This window comes from Meleagris gallopavo, chromosome 5, assembly GCF_000146605.3.
Source record: "Meleagris gallopavo isolate NT-WF06-2002-E0010 breed Aviagen turkey brand Nicholas breeding stock chromosome 5, Turkey_5.1, whole genome shotgun sequence".
In the NCBI taxonomy this organism is placed as follows: domain Eukaryota; kingdom Metazoa; phylum Chordata; class Aves; order Galliformes; family Phasianidae; genus Meleagris; species Meleagris gallopavo.
The window spans coordinates 2,032,218-2,042,202 of NC_015015.2; the positions used below are offsets into that span (position 1 = coordinate 2,032,218).

The following is a 9,985-nucleotide window of genomic DNA, read 5'->3' on the forward strand; positions in this document are numbered from 1 at the left end:
TTTAACAGAAAGAGAGCCCTAATGAAATATCAGAAGGAGTAAAATGAAAGAATCTGTTTTTCTAAAACTATTGTCAAGAAAACAAAAAGATTCTGTGCAGGGAAAAGGCTTTCCATTACACATGTATGACAGAGAAGCAACCTGGCCTTCCTGGCACATTAAAAGCTCAACACAGAGTAAATGACAGAGGTGAGTTGCCTTCTACCTTTCTTCTGATATATAACCTCCGCTCAGCATAACTGTTTTCATCCTTGGTGTAGCTCTAAGAGAGTTGGTGCAAAGCTGTAACAGTCAGCAGAGTACGATCATTTGGGGAAACAAATACAGAGAAATACTGCCTCTGGAATGGTGACCCTTTTAGCAGATGTTCATTTTTGACAGGTAGAATGCGATGGATGTTCCTGTAAGTTTTTAAAAGCATAACCGCCTCCTGTTTTTCAGTCATTGTTAGGCTGACAATGTGTAGATTAAACACTGTAATATGTAATGTGTAGCTGCAATATGTCGATTACAGTTATGTAGACTGCATAGGTAAGTTAGAAGCTGTGTTTCAGGGAAAAAAAAAAAAGAGGATTTTAACTTTCACAGTGAGGTAGCCTTAGGATGGGAAGTCAGACATCTCTGATAATTTCTGGATACCGAATATCTCTGAAGCTTTGAAAAGAAATTAGTAGACACTGCATCCCTAACCTGCTGTGTGATGAAGATAGAATTATTCCATCTACGAGTACATCTGTATTGCCATCAAGCAGACTGCCTCATATCTGCATTGCTTGGGGGTATCTCCTTCAAAATGAAAGTTAGGAAGAGCGAATGCTTGAATTTACTTCCTGGTTCTCCTTTATATAGCAGAGTAGATGCAGCCTGCAGAAAAACAGATACCACAAATTGTGTGTGGGGCAAGTGGTCCAGCAAAATGAATTTCCATTTATATGAGTTGATTTCCTGGGAAATGAGCTATTGAAGCTTTAAGGTTATGGGCAAGACAGTACTTTTTTTTTTCCTCTTTTTTTTTAAGGCCTCAAAATATTCTGCAAAGTCTTGCAATTACAATTATGAAAACTGGAGATATATTGAATGTATATATATTTTTTAAATTTCAGGAAAAAACGACTTTTGCACAAGTAAAATAATTTCTGGGCTGAGTTTTAAGTAAGTGGTAACCGGGAGCAGTATCTGTGCTATTGAGTTAATTTTCAGTTATCATGAAGTACTGCATATTTTTGTCAGCTTGGCATCACTATGGAAATATGACTTTCAGAAGGAACCAAAAATACTTGCTCTTTTAGTGAGTAACAATTTGAAACATAACTATATATAGGACAAACAGCTTTTTTAAAAAAATCCTCATATACATCACTTAGGAGATAGTATATGCCAAGGAGATCAGAATTAATTTTCAATTTACTAGCTTTGGGATCAGTTAAGGACCTGTGTTAAATCATGGAATCATAGAATGGCCTGGGTTGAAAAGGACCACAGTGATCATCCAATTTCAACCCTCTGCTACGTGCCACCAATCAGCAGACCAGGCTGCCCAGAGCCACATCCAGCCTGGCCTTGAATGCCTCCAGGGATGGGGCATCCACAACCTCCTTGGGCAACCTGTTCCAGTGCTTCATCACCCACTATGTGAAAAAGTTCCCCATGACATCTAACCTAAACCTCCCCTGTCTCAGTTTAAGACCATTCCCCCTCATCCTATCGCTATCCATCCTCACAAACAGCCGTTCCCTCTCCTGTTTATACGCTCCCTTCAAGTACTGGAAGGCCACAATGAGGTTTCCTTGGAGCCTTCTCTTCTCTAAGCTTAAACAATCCTTTCCTTACAGGGAGGACTCGGACTTGTTCGTCTGTTACAGTGGGACAGAAACTTCTCCCCCCACCTTCATCTAGAGACTCATGGTCCTGGCAGACATGGGAAGCCTGGCCACCTGTGAAGACTGAGGCAAAGCACTCTTTGAGCACCTCAGATTTTCTATGTCTGAGGAAGCCAGCTCCCCATTACCTTCCATCAGAGGGGGAACACTGTCCCTCATCCGTCTCCTCTTGCCTGTAGAACCCCTTCTTGTTATCTTTCACATCCCTCGCCAAGTTCAGCTCTATTTGTGCCTTGGCTTTCCTAATCCTATCTCTACACACACAGACAACAGCCCTGTATTCTTCCCAGGCTGCACAACCCTGCTTCCACTTTCTGTGCATTTCCCTCTTTTCCCTCAGTTTAAGCCGCAGGTCCCTTCACATCCATGTTTTTAACAGTTGTCAGTATGTCTGTAGTTGTTTTTATTGTTGGTTGGTTGTTTTTTTCTTTTTTTCTTTTATCATTGTTTCTTTTGTTTGTTTGTTTTCAAATATAAAATATGCCAGCGTAAGGTATAACATATTAAGGCAGTATGCTGAAGCATGATAGAGATCTCATGAGATAATTTAGGAGCAGTTAGGATGGATAAATGGTTTTCTTGCATGGGCCTCCTGGGTTCAGCTTTTTGGCATTGTTTGTTGAAGCCTTTCATGTTTCTATAGAAACTTTTCACATGAAACTTTATAAATAGAGGCTCTGCATGTACCCAGAAAGTGGAGTTCTCTGGTCTTTGGTTATAAGGTCCTTCTTTGATCCGAAGTCAAGTCTGGTAATGCTGAAAAGATCAGAGTTACTCTGGAAGGAAGAATACTGTACAGATAACATATAGATGTAGTATTTATCCGTCTTTGATCTTAGTTTATTCTTAGTTTATTTCATTCTCTATGTAAAATGTTCCCAACACTTTGTTTGCTGCTTCTACTAGCATAAGAAGATTATTTTCTTTCCTATTTCTTCAGGGAAAAAAATTCTAGGTCTTGTAGTTCTGAATGTTCACGAATTTATTCTATAGAAGTCATGATAATTGGTAGAATTATGATCAGACACCATAAGGCAAATTCTACCGTTATCTGTCAAGATAATACTCCAGTGAAAATATATGCTTGTGCCAGCTATAGGCAATTTATCTCTTCAAAGTAATTCTGCATCTGTTCTAAGTCATATTCTGTACTGCATTTTTGATGGAAGTAGCTGGGCTAAGCTATACTGCACAACCCAATTGTGTGCAATGGTTGGCCCGATTCAAAAACCTCTTTCTTTAAAATAAAAATAAAAATACCAAGCCATGACTCTTTTATCCCAGTTAGTTTTTCCCTAAGTCTTTCTATCCAAGTTAGTATAGTCAACTCCAGCTTAGAAAATATTTTAGCTCAAACATTCCACAATTCTTTTTATTTGTCATTTTCCTCTTGGATTGTCCACTGTTCAACAACTGAAAAAAGTTTGGATGATGATTTTGTTTTTGTTTTTGTTTTTTTTTCCTCTTGAGAACAATGAGAAAGTGAAGTAGTAATCAGAATATAAATGGTTCATTTATTTATTTTAAGTGAAACTTGAGAGTACTTATTCAGAAGAACAATACTTCTATATTATTTTTTTTTTATGTTAACTTAAGTCAGCATCCAAACTTTTATTGAGAAACAGTCAAGATAGCCACAGATTCAATCAAAAATGATTAGCTATGGTCTTATACTAAGGCACTGTACTAAGTTCTGGCTACAGATCTTCCGTGTTGTCTTGATTTTATTTTTTTAAGTATTAGCTTTTAGCAGGCAGTAAACTGCTTGTTTTCCTGTTACTTGCTCCAGAACAGTGAAATGATGTTTTGTTGTTGTTGTTTTTTTTGGGCGGGGGTGGAGGGGGAGTGTAAGTCCCATGTCTATTTGACTGATGTGTAAAATTCACAATTACGTTCGGCAGTCAGAGAATTAAAGGAGTATTATGCTATTAGATGCCCTGTAAAGTAGTCCTAAGTTCCTCATTCACTTTGGTTTTGCTTTTTATAGAGTGACTGTCGTACTTGGAGTTGGAAACCTCACATAGTGCTATAAGGTAAGACTAGTACAAGTTGTATTGTTGGTGAAATTGGTCAGAACCAGATATCTAAGGACATCAGTTATTTCCTATGAATGCTCAAGTGGTGGAATAGCTAAATCATGCATTAGTGATATGAAGCTGAGTTCAGTAAGAGGGTAAAAATGATTAAAATCTATTTGGGGATAAAGATTGAAATCTAAAACATCAGATGTTGAGCAACTGAAATTTTTAAATATCACAGATGATACAATTACGGAGCCTACCAATGAAACCATTCCACCTTTCACAGATTTATAATTTGTTGTTTTTTAGACCGGACCGGATTGATTAAACCACTAAATAATGGAGAATATTTTCTTTAGTACACATGATAATGTCTCTCTAATACGTGTAGTATTAAAGGACAAGAAAAGAATTAAAGCATACATATATATTTTGTGAGTGGGTTTTTGATTTTTGGTGTTGTTTTCTTCCTTTAGGAAAAACTGATTGTCAAAATATTTAATAGCTGTATATTGAAACCACTAATAGACCACTTCTAAAATACCAGGATTTTCAAAGCCTAAGTGCTTGGTCAGTCTTATGTAGGACTTTGCATATGCTGCTTAGCTCAAAGATTCGTGAAAGTATAAATCTTTCAAACCTTATCTGTTTAGCTCATTATCATTTAAAGACAAGGCTGTATCTTCTTAAAAATACAGATAAACTGTAGGTGAAAGGGCAGCAACAATATCAAAGAAAAGTGATAGTTTGGATGAAGGTTCAACAGCATGTTGTGGGATAGGATAGAGGGGTTTATAGCAGTCTATTGAATTATACTAGTTAGTGGTGTTTGGCCTTAAATTGAAAATGATTTTCAGCTCAAGTTAGATGTTCCTATTACTAAATGAATGCACTTGTTTAGATATACTTGAGCAATATGTTTTCCCTTAATATTTTGTGTGACAATCTTGAATAAGATTCTCTTGTTCTCTGTGTAAGCTGGGTACTGATCTGGTAAAAGATGTGTGCGTGCTGAGATGACCTGAAATGCAGCAGTCCCAGAACTATGCATAAACTCTCTCTTGCGAGTGATTTATCTTTTTTCTTGAAACCTGAGTACCTAGACTGTGAAAATATGGCCCATGTTTTTAAAAAGTTTATCATCTTTCACAAGAAAGCTCTGGGTAAGCATTTCTGGTGTTGTCTTAGTTTAATAGTATAATAAGCACTTCCCAGTGAAGTAAGTTTCCATTAGCTAACTAAGTCCTACCTGGCATGTTTTAGATGAGTCCATTGAAGTAAATTTGATGTTCAGGATTTAAAAAATAAAACAATAAAAAAATATCCATGATGATTACTCTCTATTTGAGCTCAGTAGTACTATCTTGTATGTTGGTTTTTTGTTACTATCTTTACATATTCTTATTTAACACTAGTAGAATGTTGCCTGTGTAAATATTCAGAATTTGGTTGAAAGTAACACATAGTGAAAATCTCCAGAAAATTACTGTTTTGTATCTGACCTTCGGGATACATTTTTGCAGTACCTGGAAAATGTGGCAAGCTTTGGAAAAGCATTGACTGCCTTTAAAATGCTATGTTTGTCTTTAAGTGAGAAGCCTACCTAGACTCTGAGAAGTGTTCATTCACAGTGCCTTATCTGTAAATGTTACGTCTCCAGTGAACTATAATTAAGCTCTGAAGCAGTTTGTTGCAGAATCAGGGTACATTATGAGAGATCCAGACAAATACAAGGTATCTAGACACGTCACACCAAATATAGCCTGTCACAAAGGGCTCTGCAAATGAAAAATCTTAGGACTTGAAGGAAAACTTTCATTACTGTTCTCTCCACATAGTCACACTGTAGGTTTCCTGCATCTTTGATGACACACATCAACTTTCTGCATTAACTAGAGACAGTAGATACACTATGACTTGTACCATTGTATGTTCTTACTAAAAATTGTGCTGATAGTTCATCTCAGGGTGAGACCAATGACAACTTTTAACTAAGATGGATTTGCAGTTTGAGTGTTTTTCCTTTAGCTATTGTCTTTTTTTGTTTTGTTTTGTTTTTGTTTATTTGATATTTACTGGTATTTATTGAGGTGATTCAGAGTTACGCTTTATTTACTACTGATTGCCTTTGGTATGTAAAGCTGAGCAGCAACTCATGGAAAGAATAATCTTGTCACTTTGACCTTAATGTTTCTGTCTACTAGGATAAGGAGAACTTGAAGTCAGCAGATGTTTTCTATTAACTTTATCTTATTTGAACTAACTTGAACAATAAGAAGTTGGTTCTTTCAAAGCACTGGTTAAACTGTAATAAGTTTGTATACTAGCAGTATTTTGAGGTAATAATTTTTAAAAATAAGTGTAGAGCAGGACCAAGCATTGAAGCTGTACCATATATTCATTTTTAGAGTGACTTTAATTCCAAACCATACCCATAAGCTAAAAACCCACGTAAAACACGTACTGCGTGCTCTTGTATGTCCAGTGGCAAATTCCATGATGGAAATCATATAGAATTACTGCAGTTTGATGAAAAATATCATAAAAATAAATACATAATTACTTCAGCGGATGAGATCTCAGGCAAACTGTGTATTATTTAAAACTTGCATATCCAGCTAGATTATAATGAGCCGTGCTTTTAATCAGATTAATGAGTCTGCAGTTTAGCACTGTTCATGACTCAGAATAGTCTTCCCCTACGGCACAAGTTCCTAACAACCCTTCATGTATTATTGATTAAACACAGACTTTGTAATAGTATGTACAGCATAAGGACGTACAGGACAAGTGATTTTAGAAACTCTGACTATAAACAACTGTGTTAATCCCTCTCTTTTATATCCAGTTCTTCTAAAAAAAAAAGAGATCCGTTTGGTATATTCACTCATTTTATGAATGTTGTTAATACCAAGAATTTTAGAGGGATTTCTGTGAAACAGTAATCTTGTCACACAAGATCACACTCTTTTGAAACATGATAATTTTGAAAAGATTAATATATGACGTTTCTCTCCTCTTCAATTAACGTTGACAGAAATGAGCAAAGGCATCACAAATCTGAGACAGTGTCTACCCCCAAGACAACTTACGTGAATGAAACCTGAACGGAAATAAATATTAACAATGAAAACATCCATAGGAATCATGCTTCTCCAGGAAGGGTAAGTAACTAAATTTGCAGAAAGAATTACTTGTATTGTGTGCAGATTTATTTAATTTTTTTGGTGCCATCATCTGTTCTCTCCTGCTTCTGATAGTTTAATTACTATCACAGTCATATTGACTTCTACAAGGATAGTTTCACAAAGGGGGCTTTCTACTCAATGGAGAACAACGTTTGAAAAGCAGTTATTCCAAATGAATGGTATAACCTTTCCTTTGAAAATAGCACTCAAGCATGGTGCTCCGAAGAGAAAAAGTTGAGTTCAATTAATTAGGAACTAAGGAGTTACACCATGCTAAGAATAGCAAGTAAGTTTATACAAAGTATTATCAATGAGTGAAATAGAATAGCTTTCCACTTCCTAATGCTTCAAAAATTCCCAATTCTAATTCTAAAATACTGGGAAATCATCTTTTTTTTTTTTTCCAGATGTATTTCCTCTTATTTCTGATCACTGCCAGAGTTTCAAATATGTAATAACTTAAGAGGAAGAATAATTAAGAAATATCCCAAGCTACTAATATTTGAGCTCCATCCATGTCAGCTCTAGAAGAGTCGAATTCCACCCTTGTTGAAGGTTCAGTCAAAGTCTTTTTTTTACCTAAAAAACAAGCCATTAATTCCTACTCCAAATCTAATACTAAAAACAAAAAGTACCAAACAAAAAAAAATTAAAGGAAATGTAAGTTAATGTTTAATTATTTTTATAAATAGGCACAGTTCTAGTAGTGGGCTTCTAGAATAAGCTTAAGAGCTGAGCAACCATTTTAAAGCTGAGCAGAGGTTATCAGACTGCTCAAAATCAAACGATATTCTGTTAGCATTAGTCCAAAAAAGAGGCTTGAGACTGAAATTAATACCTAACAATTAATAAGAAATTTTTCAGAATCAAAAAGTGTCCGGAAAGTTTGTCTGGGCCCATAATTACATCATTCAGAAAGTCACCATCAATTGCATGTGTTTCATTTCTCAGGCTAATTCTGTTTCTTTTCTAAGATAGCAAGAAACAATATAGCAATTTCTTTGAAAATATCGCTATGCATTCAGATACAATGAAAACTAGATTTGATATCACTTCAGACACGTGATATACAGCCTCGAAAAGGCAGTATTCATGGAAATAGTAAGCGACACTTAAAACTTTGCAAAATAATGTCAAAAGTACTGACTGACAAAAAACGTGACGTGTGTGTACGACGTGTGTGTATACGTATACGACGTGTGTGTATACGTATACGACGTGTGTGTATACGTATACGACGTGTGTGTATACACGTATACGACGTGTGGTGTGTTACAGTCAAAACTTAATTGGAGCATTTGACAGTACTAAATAATAGTTGGTTTTGAAAGGAATTTTCTTCGAATGGGAATACCGCATTCTCGGGTTTAATACGGAATTGCACTTCTATTTTTTTTTTTTGTGCTGTTTGAGTTTTTGCTCTGGCAAAGTAGTCCCTTTTGCGTATGTTCTACGCTTTGGACAGAATTTGAGAGTCTAGATTCTTACTTGGATTTCCAACTTCTCTGTCGTATCATGTTTTCTTCATTTTAGCAGAATTTGTCTCAAGTTGCATTTGTCATTCTTAAACCAAATTAGGTGTATTCGCAAAGTAGAGAAGATTAGACTTTGTGTACTGTGCGCCTTCTATTGTTATTTATTTTTTCTCTTCCTAGCAAGCTATGTTGCAGTGGTAATGCCCTGCATCAACAACTGTACATGCTTTAGAGACCTGGAGAAATAATTACAGCGGTGTGGTATTCTGACTTCTGCTTCTGTGAAGATCTAACTGAATGTCTCGAGGAGGTCATTTTTATGGACTACTAAAGGAGGTAGGCTTCCTGAAATTACTTTAAGTCTTACAGAACAAGTACGTTTAAGCAATACGTACTTTTTTCTGTACTGATATAATTCCAGGGCAGACAATTGAATAATTTATTCTAGGGAAAAAAATACAGCAATTTTTTCCATCTCCTCATTCTCGATACTCCTGTCCTAGTCACTAAACTGAGACTTGTGGTTACAGTGATGGAGGGGGAAAAAAGTACTGTACTTTCAGTGGTCAAATTTCTGTTGATGTCGCTGAAAAAAGAACAGTTTCCTTCACAGGAAGACTTTGAGATTTTTTACCTCTATGTTTTAGGTAAATACGAGGTGCTTCAAAAGTACTGCCTCCTATTTTGTTATGTTGTCCCGTGACTTCAAAGATGGGTAGTGGTGGTATGGCAGTAGACATTGAACCTTCCCACCAATATTCCGTTAATTTTTGTTGTCGTGAGATGGCAGCTGAAAAACTGCTCGATCAAATAGTGTTATTATGCTCTTTGTTGTGCATGGTTTCCATGGAAATAAATAGAAGGCATTACTTTTGGAGCATCCTACGTAGATTCTTACGTTTTGGTTCTGGACGTCCTTATTTTTTGCACGATCTCTGCATCTGTTAGAATCAAAGAACCACAGAATCACCACGGTTGGAAAAGACCTCCGAGAACGTTCAGTCCAACCACCCACCTACCAACCATATTTCCCCGCTAAACCACGTCCCTTAGTACAACATCTAAACATGGGATGGTAGTCTCATATAGAAGGGACTACCTCTGTTTTATCTCATAGGCGCTATATCGCCTCTCTGTCAACGTCACCTTCAGGAAATAACAATTACTTTCTTATCCCAAATTCTAATTACGAAATGTAATGACTGTAGGTGGATAATTATGGCTAAACAGGGACCAATATACAACACAGAGGAAACAATCTTTTGAAATGAGAAATTAGTCTTCTGCTGTGAGGAAAATAAATCGGTTTTTCTATATTTAATATGGGAACTTCTGAGAACTTGATCTTTGCTTTTCTATAGCAAAGAAGAAAAATGCACTGAAATTTCAGTCTACTTTTATTTTCTATGTTTCTGAGCAAA

The 9,985-nt window shown here is 36.1% G+C and overlaps 1 long non-coding RNA gene across 1 annotated transcript in view; it reads left to right on the forward strand.

Moving 5' to 3' along the window:
- The first annotated feature begins 3,794 nt into the window (after positions 1 to 3,794).
- The window catches only part of LOC109367618, a 9,358-nt gene continuing 3,167 nt past the window's right edge, over positions 3,795 to 9,985 (forward strand). Inside the window, exons 1-3 of the long non-coding RNA XR_004159793.1 lie at positions 3,795 to 3,913; positions 6,939 to 7,065; positions 8,745 to 8,900. This is a non-coding gene — a long non-coding RNA (uncharacterized LOC109367618). The remainder of the gene's footprint in view (positions 3,914 to 6,938; positions 7,066 to 8,744; positions 8,901 to 9,985) is intronic.